This window comes from Microcebus murinus, chromosome 1, assembly GCF_040939455.1.
Source record: "Microcebus murinus isolate Inina chromosome 1, M.murinus_Inina_mat1.0, whole genome shotgun sequence".
NCBI classification, from domain to species: Eukaryota; Metazoa; Chordata; class Mammalia; order Primates; family Cheirogaleidae; genus Microcebus; species Microcebus murinus.
The window spans coordinates 156,175,941-156,192,422 of NC_134104.1; the positions used below are offsets into that span (position 1 = coordinate 156,175,941).

At 36.4% G+C, this 16,482-nt stretch overlaps 1 protein-coding gene and 1 non-coding gene across 10 annotated transcripts in view; one reads left to right on the forward strand and one right to left on the reverse strand.

The window, feature by feature from the left end:
- The window catches only part of DOCK3 (dedicator of cytokinesis 3), a 599,374-nt gene that overhangs the window by 162,893 nt on the left and 419,999 nt on the right, over nucleotides 1–16,482 (forward strand). The window lies entirely within an intron of this gene.
- LOC142874992 (U6 spliceosomal RNA) lies at nucleotides 9,283–9,385 on the reverse strand. Its single transcript, XR_012922576.1, has one exon. It is a non-coding gene; the product is annotated as a U6 spliceosomal RNA (small nuclear RNA).

Sequence of the window (16,482 nt, forward strand, 5' to 3'; positions counted from 1 at the left end):
GAATACAATAACTGAATTGAAAATTCTATAGAGAACTTCAACAGCATTCTTGATCAAGTAGAAGAAAGAATGAGTCAATTTGAAGACAGGTCATTTGAAATTATTCATTAAGAGGATTAAAAAGAAGAAAGAGCTGGGTGAAGTGCCCCGCACCTATAATCCCAGCTACTTGGGAGGTTGAGGCAGGTGAATTGCTTGAGCCCAGGAATTCAAATATAGCCTGGGCAACATACTGAGACCCCATCTCTTGAAAAATAATAATAACAAAAAAAAATGAAAAAATGTTAAGAAAGCCTAAGGAACTTGTGGGATACCATTATGCAAACCAATATACTCAATATGGAACTATCAGAAGGAGAAGAGAGAAAAAGAATAGGTTAGAAAGCTTATTTAAAGAAATAATGGCTGAAGACTTCCCAAATCTGGGGAGAAGACATCGTTTCTTGAAGTCCAAAGAGCCCCTTTAAGATGAACCCAAAGAAATACACACTGAAATACAGTATAGTCAAATTGTCAAAAGTTGAAGACAGAATCTGAAAGTAGCAAGAGTAAAAGGACTTTGTCTCATATAAGGGAGCCTCCATAAGACTTATCAGCAGATTTCTCGGTGGACACCTTGCAGGCCAGAAGGGAGACGGATGATACATTCATTGTACTGAGGGGAAAAAGAGCTGTCTTCCAAAAATGAAGGTGAGAGAAAGGCTTTCCCAGACAAACAAAACTGAGGAAGTTTGTCCCATGCCTTACAAAATATGCTAAAAGGAGTTCTTTACATTGAAATAAAAGGATGCTAAACAGCAAGATGAAAGTATATGAAAATATAAAACTCATAGGTAAAGGCAAATATGTAGACATATACAGAATATTGTAATAATATAAAGGTAGTACATGACTCACTTTTAGTATAAAAGTTGCCCAGGCTATATTTGAATTCCTGGGCTCAAGCAATCCACCTGCCTCAGCCTCCCAAGTAGCTGGGATTACAGATGCGAGGCACTTCACCCAGCTCTTTCTTCTTTTTAATCCTCTTAATGAATAATTTCAAATGACCTGTCTTCAAATTGACTCATTCTTTCTTCTACTTGATCAAGAATGCTGTTGAAGTTCTCTATAGAAATTTCAATTCAGCTATTGTATTCTTCAGCTCTAGAATTTATTTGGTTCTTTTTTTTTATGGTTTCTATCTTATTTTGATATTCTCACAATGTTCACCTATCATTTTCTTTATTTAGTTGTCTGTGTTCTCTTGTAACTTACTGAGTTAAACAATCTTAGACAATTAGTTTGAGTTATTTGGCAAGGCATAGAACTCCATCTCTATGGTCAGCTACTGGCTATTTATTTCAGTTTTTTGGTTGTGGTCATATATCCCCAATTCTTCATCCTCTTTTTAGCTTTGCCTTGGTGTCTGCAGATATGAAGAAACAGCTACCTCTTAGTACTGAGTACTAAAGATAGCTATAAACTACAAAATTTGTTAATGGATACACAATATAAAAGATGTAAATTGTGACATCAGTAACAAAATTAGGAGAGGGAATTGTTGGGTTTTTATATTTGATTGAAGTTGTTATCAGATTAAAATAGACTCTTATAAGATGTTTTACATAAGCCTCATGGTAACCACAAAGAAAATATCTATAGAAGATGCAGAAGAGAAAAAGAGAAAGGAATCAAAATATATCACTACAACAAATTAATGAAACACAAAGTAAGAGAGTAAATGCAGAAGAATACACAATAGGAAACAGTTAACAAAATGACAATCATATAAAACCTTACCTATCGATAATTAAAAGAATGTGGTAATGCTTTGAGGATATGGAGGTTGGAATTTGGAATTTCCAGGTAGGCTGGAAATTAAGGTGCAAAATCTCAGAGAAGAGAGAGTACAGAGAATGGGGGCCTTAATCAGTATACAGATTCCCCTTATATGATGGAATTATTCCCAGTTTCTTATGGGCAGTGCAAGACTCTAGGAATGTTAATAAAAGAGTACCCCTGGTAGGTTAAAAATCTGAGTAGCCTACACCAGACAATCAGTACTGTTAGCACATTGTAGGGGCTTTGATAAAGTACTTTTGGCTTTCTGTTGAGACCCCTAACTGACCATACCCTGGACCACATCCTTGGAGCAAGGGCCAATCTTGGAGCAAGAAATAGACCAGTCCTATGGAAGCTTAAAACCTTTGAAAATATAAGGGAAGTTTGAAGAAGAAATAAAAATGTTCATTATATTCTCATCTAGAAATAATCACTGTATTGAGTTAATGTATTTATTTTTTCTATTCATGATATTTTATTCTGTTCCCTATTATATTTGTAAGTTGTATTCTTCTCCTATTTTTTCCCACTGTTATGAATATTGCTTCAGTGATACCTCTCCTTTTCCAGGTCCTAAATGCTATTAATCCACATGTTTAATCTCTTTTTTTTCTTTACATGCAGAGTATGCCTGTCTTGTTCAGAAATAGTGAAGCAATTTTACTGTAGGTGAATGCATGAATGCGAGGGTAATAAAAGGAGATGGGCTTATACAGGGAGCAAACGGCTGAATGTAATAGAGCCTTGTAGGCCATGTTAAGGGCATTAGTTTTTGTTGAATGGTCCAGGAAGCCATTCAGGAGGCTTTGGACAGAGAAGGGACATGTTCTTTATTCTGGGATGCTTTGTTGAGACTAGAATTATAGTGGGGCAGGGATAGTAGCAGGGAGACTAGGCAGAAGATTATACTAGCCATCATGATGTCTTAGACTCAAGTACTCACTGGGATTATAAGAAATGGGTAAGGTGTTTAAATTTTGAAGTTAGAGCTGACAGGATTTGCTAATAGCATAGAAAAAGAGGAATTGAATGTGACTCTAGAGTTTTTTGCCTAAATAACTATAAGAATGTATTTGCCATTCACTGAGATGTAGAAGTTTGGGAAGGGATATGTTTTGGGGAGGAAATCAATTCAATTTTTGACATCTTAAATTTGAAATAACTCTTAGATACTGAAGTAAAGATGTCAAATAGGCAGTTGGCTATGTGAATGTGGAGTTGTGGTGTGAAGTTGGAAGTCATTAGCATTTAGAAGGTATTTAAAGCTAGGGAGCTGGATGAAAACAGTAAAGGAGTTACTGTAGGCGAAGAAGAAGTGAGTAGTGCCTATCAATTCATAGGTGGATTATTAAAATTTGGTATATATTTACAATGGAATATTACTCAATTCTAAGAAATGACAGTGAGCCAGCACTGCATATATTATCCTGGATTAAACTTAAGCCCATTATCCAAAGTGAGGTGACACAAGATCAGAAAAATGGGCTTCACATGTCCTCACCATCAAATTGGTACTGACTGATTAACACTATGGTGCTCAAAAGGGATTTGGGGGTTGGGGGAGTAGACCCACATCCGAGGGATGTGGTGAACATGGTGGAGGGGAAGGGCAAACCTCTAACCCTTGCTAGGTAGAGGCAAAAATATAAAATGCAACCAAAATGTTTGTACTCTCATATTTTCTTGAAATGAAAAAAATAAAAGAAAAAAAAAAAGAAGTGAGTAGAAGATAGAATCCTTGGAAACTGTAGTGTTTAGTGGTAGGAGGAAGAGAAGAATCAGTCAGAAGAGGTTGAAAAATCGTGGACAGTGAGGTATAGGGAGACATGAAACATTAGTGTCTTAGAGAACAACAAAGAAAATATTTAGAGGAGGGAATGATTGAATATGTCTGATGCTGTTGAGATTAAGATGAGGACCAAGAGTTGAGTATTGGGGCAATGTGAGATTTTATAGGAGATCTTGGTAAGTGTAGTTTGGGTTGACTGATGGAAGTGAAAGCGTGATTAAAAGGGATCTGAGAGAGAATCTGAGAAGAGGAAATAGAATACAGTGTAAAAGAATCAAGGTCATGGCCCTCATAACCATAACTGAATGGCAAATGGCAACATATTTGGCTTGGGAATGATTCTTTCATGTTATCTTTAAAAGAAAAACTTGTCTGACTTTTTAATCTAACTTTTTATTTTGAAAAATTTCAAATCTACATATAATTTAGAAGAATAATATACAGAACATTCATATCCACTTCCCTTAGATTTACCAGTTACCAATATTTTGCCACATTGCAGTCACATTCTTACCCCCACATTAGAATTTAGACATTCTAATGCTTCATTGCTAAATAATTCAATATGTATCTCATAAGAAAAGGGACATTCTCCAACATGACAATATATTTATTACACTTAGGAAACTTAACATTGATACAATAAAAAACATATAGTCCATGTTTAAATGTCCCTAATTTTCCTAAGAATCTCTTTTACAGCTGTTTTTGTTGATTGCTTTTTTCCGGGGTGGGGGGAAAGGGTACAGGATCTAATTGGAAATTAATTATTATATTTAGTCATTATGTAATTTTTATCTCTTTTAATTTATAACAGTTCCCCAGCTTTGATGTTCTTTTTCATTTCATGATTGATGTTGTTGAATTGCCCAGGCCAATCATTTTGCAAAATGTCCCGCAATTTATATTTGTCTAATTGTTTCTCATTATTAGATTAAGGTAAAGTATTTTGGACATCAAAACTGCCTAGGTGGTGTTGTGGATTAAAATGGTCAGATTTTTCCTGGGTGTTTTTCCAGATCTTAGTTAGATCAGCATGACCAGAGCTTGGGGCTCTGCCTTAGCACATACTAGTCAACAATGAGGAGACCTCCCAGTGAGAGAGAACATGTACTGGGTTTCTGCCATGTGTCTTCTTAGTTGTACCTTGCTCACTTTGGGGAGGGGACCATGACCCCTGTGTTCTCATTGTTTCTTAGGGTATTTCAGCTGCTGCTTAGAAAACTTGTGCAATTTGTGCTAAAGTGCTTATTGTTTTTCATTTGGTTGACAACATGTCAATAATTGCTTGAATAGGCTATATGTGGAAATTTTCGTATGGGAACTTTAAAATTTTTCAAATTTTTGGATAGCTTTCAAGGTATTTCTTGATATCTAGTTTTCTCTTAAAATGATTCAAATATAGTTGCTACTTATGGTAAAATTTCACTGAAAAAATTTACACATTTGTAGTAAGTTTCAGATTTCAGGGCTTATCAGGGAAAAAGACATGCCCATTCTTATGGCAGTGGCAGTAGCACACAAGGAGCTATGGGGCAGCAATTTGTCAGGTTGCAAAGGGAAGTCCTTCACAGCCATGACCTTCGGGAGATAGAATTTCCAAAGACAGCAGAGCCACCACCTAGATGGGGAAGAGGGCAAGAGAATTCTCTGGGGCAGAGGGGTAGGTAGCAGAAGTGGAGCTTATGTGTTTAGGTGAGGTTATTCAGCTATAAAATGGAGAATCTCTGGGTCAGAGAGCTCTAAAGGGCAGCTTGGGGTACTTCAGAGCCCCAAGACTAGTCTTATATATGGTTAGCAAATGTTGAGTGCGGTTTATGCATTCAGGGTCTAAAATGGCTGAGAATGCGCTTATTGGGGCAATATCTAAACAATTAGATGTGTAAAATTTTGAGTTTGGCAGTGGTGGTATCTGAGCTAATGGTGCTTGCCTGCTATAAAGAAATAAACAACATAGGGGCCAATATATAGGGGCTATCTTTGGTTATTTTATAAAACATTACATTATGGGGGATGGGTATTTATATACATAGTGAGTGTGATGCGCACTGTCTTAGGGATGGCCATGCTTGAAGCTCTGACTCGAGGCGGGAGGGGAGCAAGGGCAATGTACGTAACCTTAACATTTGTACCCCCATAATATGCTGAAATAAAAAAAATAAAAAAATCTAAAAAACAAATAAAAAATTAAAAAAACATTACATTATGAAACATTTATAATTTTTTTTATTTTAAATTGTAGAAATTAGTAGTGTGATTTGAATTAGGAATAGCTAACTTCTGTAGTTTCAGGAATTGTCATTTTTACTAGCCAAGTTTTAGTTCAATTGAAAAATAAATGTTTTACCCCCTAAAAGAAGCTTGTAATTTTAGGGCTAAATTATAATGGACCAAATTCATCTTAGGAGGAAGGTACCAAATATTATAAGTAGGGCAACAACATACTTTGATCTGTTTTGTTCAAGGAATTATTAATGTTTATATTATTCTCTGAATAATATAATAATCATTGAATCAGAATAATAATATTTCCTCTTCATTCTCAATTTTAAAGAGCCTGGATTCAAATTGGGGTGAATGTATATGGGAGCATGTACATCAAGCACACAGGTGTGCTTCAGAGAGCACATGAGAGCAGCACCAATTTATTATTGTCTAACATTTCTTTTGTATGGCACTTTTATTCTTAACTTACTGTGTGTAGTGTTAATTTTTCCCTGTTTACTAGATTATTTTCATCAGGTTACAACTTCTTAAGCTCCTTTTAGCTGTCACTCATTTTAAAAATATTTTTTATAGCAAAACTTCTCAGAATTGCCTATGCAGCAATGCTTATATTATTGAATATAGATAAGTAATATATTTGGGACATTGTGTTTGTTTTTACTTTATATTTTTGTTTTAAAAAGCACATACATGTAATTCTGTAATAAAAGTTATTTATACTACTTGAGGTAAAACAGGCAAAACCTAACTTGATGGGAAAACCATAATTTATGTATGTTTTCTGAAGCATATCTAAGGTAGAGAGAAATATATGTGTATACCCACGCACCAGACACACTACATACACTCTTTGCCTAGGCTGATGTCTAGAAGAGTTTGTCATATGTTTTCTTCTGTAATTTTTATGGTTTCATGCCTTAACGTTTAATTCTTTAATCCATGTTGGATTGATTTTTGTAAGTGGTGAGAGAGAGGGGTCCTGTTTCATTCTTCTGCATGTGGCTATCCATTTTTCCCAACACCATTTATTGAAAAGGGCTTCCTTTCCCAAGTGTATGTTGTCTATTTTGTCAAAAGTCAGTTGGTTGTAGGTAGATGGTTTTATTTCTGGGTTCTCCATAATGTTCCATTGCTCTTTGTCTTTGCTTTTATACCAGTTATATGCTGTTTTGTTTATTATAACCTTATGGTATACTTTGAAATCTGGTAATGTGATGCCTCCAGATTGTTCTTATTGCTTTTCTGATCATTTTGGCTGTTTAGGCTCTTTTTGGTTCCAAATGAAGTTTAGGATTATTTTTTCTAGATCTGTGAAATATGACGCTGGTATTTTGATGGGGATTCCATTGAATCTGTAAATCACTTTGGGTAGTATGGCAGTGTGGACATTTTAACAATGTTGATTGTACCAATCCATGAGCAGGGATGTTTTGCCATTTGTTTGTGTCATCTGCAGTTTCTTTCCTCAGTTTTTCATAGTTCTCCTTGTAGAGATCATTCACCTTGTTGATTAAGTAAAATTCCTTGATATTTTATTTTCTTTGTAGCTATTGTGAATGGTTTGAGTCTTTGATTTGATTCTCAGCTAGACTGTTATTAGTATATAGAAATGCTACTGATTTTTATATTGATTTTGTAATCCAAGACTTTGCTGAATTTGTCAATTCCAGGAGTCTTTTGGTTTAAGTCTTTAAGGTTTTCTAGATGCAAGATTGTATTGTCAGCAAACAGGGATAGTTTGACCTCCTCTTGCCTTATTTGGATGCCTTTTGTTTTCCTTGCCTGATTACTCTGGCTAGTACTTCCAATTCTATGTTAAATAGAAGTGGTGACAATGGGGCACCCTTATCTTATTCCAATTTTTAGGGGGAATGCTTTCAACTTTCCCTAGTCTGCATGATATTGGCTGTGGGTTTGTCATATATCATTCTTATAATTTTAAGATACGTTTCTTCTGTACCTAGTTGGTTGAGGGTTTTTATCATGAAAAGGTGCTTGATTTTATCGAATGCTTTTTCTTCATCTACTGAGATTATCATATGGTCTTTGTTTTTATTTCTGTTGGTGGTGAATCACATTTATTAATTTGCATATGTTGAACATCCCTGGGATGAAACCCACTGGATCGTGGTAGATTATCTTTTTGATGTGCTGTTTAATTCTGTTTGCTAGTGTTTTATTGAGGATTTTTTCAGTTTGTTCTTAAGGTGTATTGTCTGCATCCTGGGAGTAAGACACACCCACCCATAGTTCCAAAGAATTCCAAGATGATGGTATAGCCATGTGGGCCACAGGGGACAGGGCACAGTGTTGGCTACTTCTCTGTGGAGAACATAGCTATGTGGACCCCAGAGGGCTCTCTTGGATGGGCTTAGTGCCTGTGAAGACTTCAAGTGACCCCATTGATGAGGTACAAAGTGTTAATGTGGGCCCCTTGGACCCTTTTGTGTACCTCCTCAGTGTAGGGAGAAGTTCCTCCTGGTTTCTAGCTGATCCCTTTTGGGGGCTGGGATGATGGAGGCTTGGTGTTTCCTTCTGTTCTCTATGTGGCCATCCTAAGTTTGTATGTTTTTCAGGGTTTTGTTACTTGTCTGATGCAGTCTTGCACTCTCCCTAAGTTATTTTTGTTAAGATGTAGTTGTTTTGGTGCCTTTGTGAGGGTGATGAGTGCTAGGGGCTTCTAGTAAGGGGCTTATCTTGTTCAGTAATCATTTCAAAATACATATTTTCAAGAATGTAGGGAAAGACCTATGGAACTCAGTAATGTTGAAATATTAGCTGCTGGACACGCATGTTCCAGTTGCTTTATATTAGGATAAAACTTCATGGTCATGATGTATTATTTTTACTACACTACTGCCTTTGATTTTCTAGATTCTTTCTTCTGTGTTTACATATGAGATTGGTTTATAATTTTCTTTTCCTTTCTTGTCATATCCATGGCTAATTTTGGTCTAAATTATTCTGGCTTTGTAGACTGTATACCTTCACGTTATTTCTAGACTTTGTAAAAGTTAATGTAGCTATTAACCTTTCTTTAAACGTTTGGTAAAGCTTACCTTTAGAAATGTCTGGGCCTGCTATCTTTTAGAAAATTGGTGGTTTGGTTAAGGGAGAAAAACTTGATTAATTTGTTTTCTTTAATGGTTATTGATTTATTTAATATTCTATTTCTACATGAGTCAATTTTAGTAATTGATATTTTTCTTGAAATTTTAGCGTCTCATATTATTTTTAAGATTTATTGGCATAAGATTGTTAATAGTATTTCTTAGGATATTTTAAAATCTATTCTGTAATCTATGATTATGTCCCCTCTTTTACATTAGTATTATTTTTGTGCTTTTAAAAATTTGTTTTCATGCCATAAATCCTTTCAGAAGTTTGTTTTCTTTGACTGTTTACAAAGAATCAGCTTTAGATTTTTTTTCTTATTTATTTATTTTTAAATGGAACACTTCATGAATTTGCCTGTCATCCTCGTGCGGGGGCCATGCTAATCTTCTCTGTATCCAGTTTTAGTAGATGTGCTGTCAAAGCAATCACAGAACCAGCTTTTTATTAATATATTGCTTATCCTAACTATTGTCTTTTTGTTTTCTATCTTATTAATTTGTGTTTCATTTGTTATATGTGATATTATTTATTTTATATGTTTTGTGACTGACCTCTGATTTTTTATTTTTGTTTTTTATTCTTGTCAATTCTTAGATTTGTGTACTTAGCTAATTTATTTTTAGTCTTTTCTAATACAAGAATTGATGATTATGGAATTCCCTCAATATAATGTTTAGCCATATTTAGAAGTTTTAATATTCAGTATATATTTCAAAATTATAATCTCTAGAATATTTTCTGTAATTTCATAATGTTTCTCTTGCTTTTTTTGTAATTTGTACATGATAGTGTGAAACTAAACCATACCCTCATCCCTTTAAAAATAGATAGGGAAACAATACCTGGGCAAAGAAAGAAGGATGACATCAGTGAAGTAAAACTTATAAATATATACATGATGTAGCAAAGAAAATATATAGTAGATGTTACAGACATGTTTCTTCAGCTGGTCATGGGTAAAAGATATATTAATTTGTGTTAATAACTTCCTTATTCCCTCCTTTCCTTCATCCCTCCCATCCTCCCTCCCTTTTTCTTGAGACAGGGTCTTACTCTGTCACCCAAGCTAGAGTATAGTGGCATCATCAAAGCTCACTACATCCTCAAACTCCCAGGCTCAAGCTATCCTCCTGCCTCAGCCTCCCAAGTAGCTGAGACTACAGGTGCATGTCACCATGCCCAGCTAAATTTTATGTTTTTTTATAGAGATTTGTACAGGATCTCACTGTGGCTCAGGCTGGTCTCAAACTCCTGGCCTCAAGCAATCCTTCCATCTCAGTCCCCAAAGTGCTAGCTTTACAGGTGTGAGCCACCATGCCCAGCTTGTGATGTACTTTCCTTATCACCTGTTTTATAATCTCTTTGCCTTACTTAGAGCCCTTGGTGGTTCTGTATACAGGGATGCATTGCTAAAGGAATAGCTGAGACTGGGGAATTTATAAAGAAAGAGGGTTAATTTGACTCACAGCTCTGCAGGCTGCACAAGAATCATGGCACCAGTATCTGCTTCTGGCAGGGACTCAGGAAGGAAAGCTTCTACTCATGGTGAAGGCAAACCTTAGCAGGCATCATATGGTGAGAGGAAGGAAGCAAAAGAGAGGCAGGGAGTGGGTGGAGAGGAAGTGTCAGACTCTTTTTAACAATTAGTTCTTGTGGGAACTAAAAGCAAGAACTTACTCATTATCATGAGGATAACACCAAACTGTTCATGAGAGATACAGTCCCATTATCCAAATAGCTCTCACTTCCAACATGGGGGATCAGATTTCAACATGAGATTTGGTGGGGTCAGACCATATCCAAACTGTTGCAGCTGCTATACTTTTTCATTAACTTTTAGCATAGAGCATGGCAGTATTTTGATGCTCCCTGGGGATCCCTTAGGTTTCATTCACGTTTCTTCCTGCCTCTGTTGTATAGCAGTGAACCTGTTTCTTCTTGAGGACTGGTAAAAATCATACCAACCAATTCTAAAACTGCCTATTTTTTTTATGTTTGCCCATTGGCAGAAGTAACCTGAACCTGAAATGGCCTCATGGTCATCTGGGCTTCAGTATAATGGAATCATATTCTTATGGGGTATATGCATGGAATTAGCAGAGCCAGAGTCCTCAGAGATTGGAGGCAAAAAATTAGTAAGTCATTTGGTGTGAGAGTGGAGTGAGAAATGTACCTTCCATCTCGTGTCTTCTTTCTGGACCCATGTATTCTGATTGTGCAAGAAACATAGCTTCATATTGATTATTGGTTCAGAATATTTATCACATAATGTGGATTGCCCCAGCCTTAAAAAAGCTAGTGTAATGAATTCTTCTGTGTCTTCTCTATTGTTTTTTACAGTCCATTGCACTTTGAGATAAAGTAACTAGTAAGATCAATGAATCTTGTGGGCATTATCCCTTTATCATCATCATCTTTTTTTGTCAGTTCCTTGCATTATGGCAAATGTATTAAATAGTCTGCTGAAGTTTATGTTGCCAGAAATGAAGCAGTCATGGAAAGTAAGTCCAGATATCATCCCCTTCATGATGAATGGGGTCAAAGGTAATGAACTTGCCAATAGGCAATTGGCTTATCCACTTGGAGTATGGTACCATATCAGAGTTAGTGTTGCCCACTGCTACCGGCCAGTTCTGATTCAGCAGCTGTGGTGCCAGATCAGCCTTGATTAGGGAAAGTCCATAGAGTTGAACTCCTGCATAACTGCTGTTCATTTTACAACATTCATTTTAGGATAGCTGGGAAAGTAAACAGATTGAATTTATGGAACACTGGGGCCACTGATAGGGGTAGTTTAGGGTCTAAGGAAAATGGGCTCCCCTTTGCAAGATTACTCACTTAGGTGAGGTAATCTCAGAGTGTTCAAGCAAGACAAGGACACCCTCACCAGTAAGGAAGGGGTACTTTTTCTGATGCAAAGGGAGGTTTACCTAGGGGTGGAGCTCAGGGTTTTCTAAGTTATCCAATATTTTCCTTCTGTCTACATTCTGATTGACAAGTTACCATTCTTTCCAAGTTAGTGCCCTTCCTTTTATCTTAATGTTTATGTAAAGGCCATGACTACAACTGAACTTGTAACACAGCAATCTTCAGTATCAAAACTTGAGTTTGATTTTTGGCTATATGAGTGCTGAAGTAAGAGATTGGTCTGAACTTTTTCATGAGCATCAGAAAAGTGAGCATTCACCTCTTTGTAGCCCTGCTTTCCTACCTAGAGATTATCCTTCCAGTTAGATATTATGGACTATATAAAATTGTCTCATCCATCTGTCAAAGTCAAGAAAAAATAGACCAATTTCTAAACAAAATGTTGTATTTGGGAGGCCGGTTTCACTGGCCTGTATGCCTGTAGTCCCAGCTACTCGGTAGGCTAAGGCAGGAAGATCGCTTGAGCCAAGTAGTTGAAGGCTGTAGTCCCTGTGATTGCACCTGTGAATAGCCACTGCACTACAGCTTGGACAACATAATTGGAACCCCATCACTTAATGGAAATCAAAATGTTTTATTTGGGAAAACAGAATTGCCTTCTGGAGCATACACACAGATGGGAGCAGTCTTCTGTGTGTCTGAAGAAAAAAGAGAAGGTTTTTGTGTTTTTTTTTTTTTTAAAGAGAAATATTAACATTTTTTGAAAGAAAACTCATCACCAGTGAAGGTTTGGGGAGCTGGCAAGCTTTGATTTGTGAGTGATAGGTAGGACCAGTAGGTAAAACTGGTCTTAGAGTCATGACAGTTCATTTCAGCAGCTACTACCTAAAACTGGTCATAGGGTTATAGCAGGCAGTTTTGACGTCTTGTTTGTGATATAATCCCTTGGTAGGCACTTTGGGCCCAAGTGCTTTTTCTTCCCCATGGTCTCTTGACACTAATTTAGTTGGGTATGACAAGATAACTCCAATTCATATAATCAGTTTTCACATATCCCTTCTACATCTGCTAATTTTTTTTAACTTTTAGTTCATACTAGAGTTAAAGAGAGAATCAATAGGCCAGCAGTACCCAGATGATTTCTTTTTTTTCTTTTTAGTAATCATTTTTTAAACTTCAGAATACCATGGAGGTACAAACGATTTGGTTACATAAATTGCTTTTGTACATTGAGTCAAAGTTATTGTACCCATTAGCTGTGAATTCACCCACCCCCTCCATCTTTCTCCCCCCACCTGCTTGATTTCTAGTGAGTGTTATTTCCCTATGTGCACATAAGTGTTGACCAATTAGTTTCAATTTGATGGTGAGTACATGTGGTGTTTGTTTTCCCATTCTTGTGATACTTCATGTAGAAAAATGGTCTCCAGTTCCATCCAAGTTAATAAAAGAGGCATTACTTCACCTTTTTTGATGGCTGCCTAGTACTCTAGAGTCTATGTATACCACATTTTATTAATACACTCATATATTGAGGGGCACTTGGGTTGTTTCTACATCTTTGCAATTGTGAATTGTGCTGCTATAAACATTCGGATACAGGTGTCTTTTCAATAAATTTTTTTCCTTTGGGTAAATACCCAGTAGTGGGATTGCTAATGATGGTAGGTCTACTTTTAGTTTTTTGAAGTATCTCCATACTACTTTCCATAGAGGTTGTACTAGTTTGCAGTCCCACCAACAGTGTATAAGTGTTCCCATCTCTTCGCATCCATGCCAGCATTTGTTGTTTTGGGACCTTTTGATAAAAGCCATCCTCACTGGAGCTAGGTGATATCTTATTGTGGTTTTGATTTGCATTTCTCTGATGATTAGAGATGTTGAGTATTTTTTCATATGTTTATTGGCCATTAGTCTATCTTCTTCTTCTTTTTTTTTTTTTTTTTTTTTGAGACAGAGACTCGCTTTGTTGCCTAGGCTAGAGTGAGTGCCGTGGCGTCAGCCTAGCTCACAGCAACCTCAAACTCCTGGGCTCAAACAATCCTTCTGCCTCAGCCTCCCGAGTAGCTGGGACTACAGGCATGCGCCACCATGCCTGGCTAATTTTTTCTATATATATTAGTTTGCCAGTTAATTTCTTTCTATTTATAGTAGAGACGGGGTCTCACTCTTGCTCAGGCTGGTTTCGAACTCCTGACCTCGAGCAATCCGCCCGCCTCGGCCTCCCAGAGAGCTAGGATTACAGGCGTGAGCCACCACGCCCGGCCAGTCTATCTTCTTTTGGAAAGCATCTGTTCATGTCTTTTGCCCACTTTTTAATGGGCTGGTTTGATTTTTTTTCTTGCTGAATTGCTTGAGTTCTTTGTAGATTCTGGTTATCTGCCCTTAATTGGATGTATAACAGCAAATATTTTCTCCCATTCTGTAGATTGTTTGTTTGCTGTGTTGATTATTTCCTTGGCTATGAAGAAGCTTTGCAATTATTTTTCTTAGAACTTTAGGGAATTTATTGCCTTATCTAAAAAAGTGTTTACATTCTTGTAGTTGTTGATTTTCATCTCTTTCTGAATTCTTATTTAGAGATTCTTTTTTTTTTTTTTTAATTTCAGGATATTTTGGGAGCACAAACATTTTGGTTACATGTTATAATTTTGCCTCACCCAAGCCAGGATTAGAGGAGTGCCCTTCTGCCATACCATGCTGACTGCATCCATTAGTTGTGAGTTTACCAACCACCACTCCCCAGCCCCCAGTGAATATTACTACCATGTGAGCACCTTAGTGTTGATGATTTAGTGCCAATTTGATGACAAATACACATGGTGCTTATTCTTCCATTCTTGTGGTACCTCACTTTGGAGGATGGGCACAAGGTCTATCATGGATACTATAAGAGGTGCTAGATCACAATTTTTTTTTGTAATTGAGTAGTATTCCTTTGTATACATCTACCATATTTTATTAATCAACTCAAGAACCCATGGGCACTTAGGTTGTTTCCACATCCTTGCAATAGTGAATTGTGCTGCCATAAACATTTGAATGCAGATGTCTTTATTATAGAATGACCTTTGTTCCTTTGGGTAGATGCCTAGTAGTGCTATTGCTGGATCAAATGGTATTTCTATTTTTGGCTCTTTGCGGTATCTCCAAATTCTTTTCTGCAGAGGTTGTACTAATTTGCAGTCCCACCAGCATTGTAAGAGTGTTCCTATCTCTCCACATCCTTGCAAGCATTTGTTGTTTAGAGACTTTTTGATAAAAGGCTATTCTCACTGAGGTTAGGTGATATATCTCATTGTGGTTTTGATTTGCATTTCCCTAATGATTACAGATGTTGAGCATTTTTTTTATATGTTTGCTGGCCATTATTTTCTTTTGAAAAGTTTCTGTTCATGTCCTTTGCCCATTTACTGATGGAGTTGTTTGATTTTTTTCTTGTTTTTTTTGAGTTCTACATAGATTCTTGTTATCAGTCCTTTATCGGATGTGTAGCTTCAAAGAAGAGTAAATATGTAGGAATATATTTAAAGAAAGAAGTGAGAGACATATACAGGGAGAACTAGGAAACACTAAGAAAAGAAATTGTAAAAGATGTAAACAGATGGAAAAATCTCCCTTGCTCATGGATTGGCAGACTAAACATTGTTAAAATGTTCATACTACCCAAAGTGATCTATAGAATTAATGCAATCCCTATCAAAGTATCATCATCATTCTTTACAGATCTAGAAAAAATAATTCTACACTTTTTATAGAACCAGAGAAGACCTTGTATACCCAAAGCAATCTTAGGCAAAAAGAACAAACTGGGAGGTATCAGTCTTCCAGACTTCAAGCTGTACTATAAGGTTATAGTAACGAAAACAGCATGGTACTGGCACAAGAACAGCAATATAGACCTTTGGAATAGAACTGGGAACCCAGAAATGAAACCATCCACATATTGTCATCTAATCTTTGACAAAGAAGACAAAAATATACACTGAGGAAAAGAATTTCTCTTCAATAAATGGTGACAGGAAAATTGGTTAACTACATGCAGAAGATTGAAACTGGATCCCCACCTCTTACTTCTCACAAAAATCAATGCACGATGGATAACAGACTTAAACCTAAGGCATGAAACCTTAAGATCCTAAAAGAAAATGTAGGGAAGACTCTTTCAGACATCAGCCTAGGCAAAGAATTTATGAAGAAGACCACCAATGCAATTAAAGCAACAATAAAAATAAATAAGTGGGACCTGATCAAATTAAAAAGCTTCTGCACAGCCATGGAAACTATCATTAGAACGAGTAGACAGTGTACAAAATGGGAAAGGCTTTTTAATTTGATCAGGTCCCATTTATTTTTGTTTTTTGCTGTTATTGCTTTTGAGGTCTTCTTCATAAATTCTTTGCCTAGGCCAATGTCTGTAGGAGTTGTTCCAACACTTTCTTCTCAAATTCTTATAGTTTTATGCCTTAGGTTTAAGTCTGTTATCCATTGTGAAATAATTTTTGTGATATATGCAGATCCTTTTTTAATCTTCTGCATGTGGCTATCCAATTTTCTCAGCACCATTTATTGAAAAAGGATTCTTTTCCTCATTGTATGGTTTTGTCTGCTTTGTCAAAGACCATATGGCAATATGGGATGGTTTTATATCTGGGTTC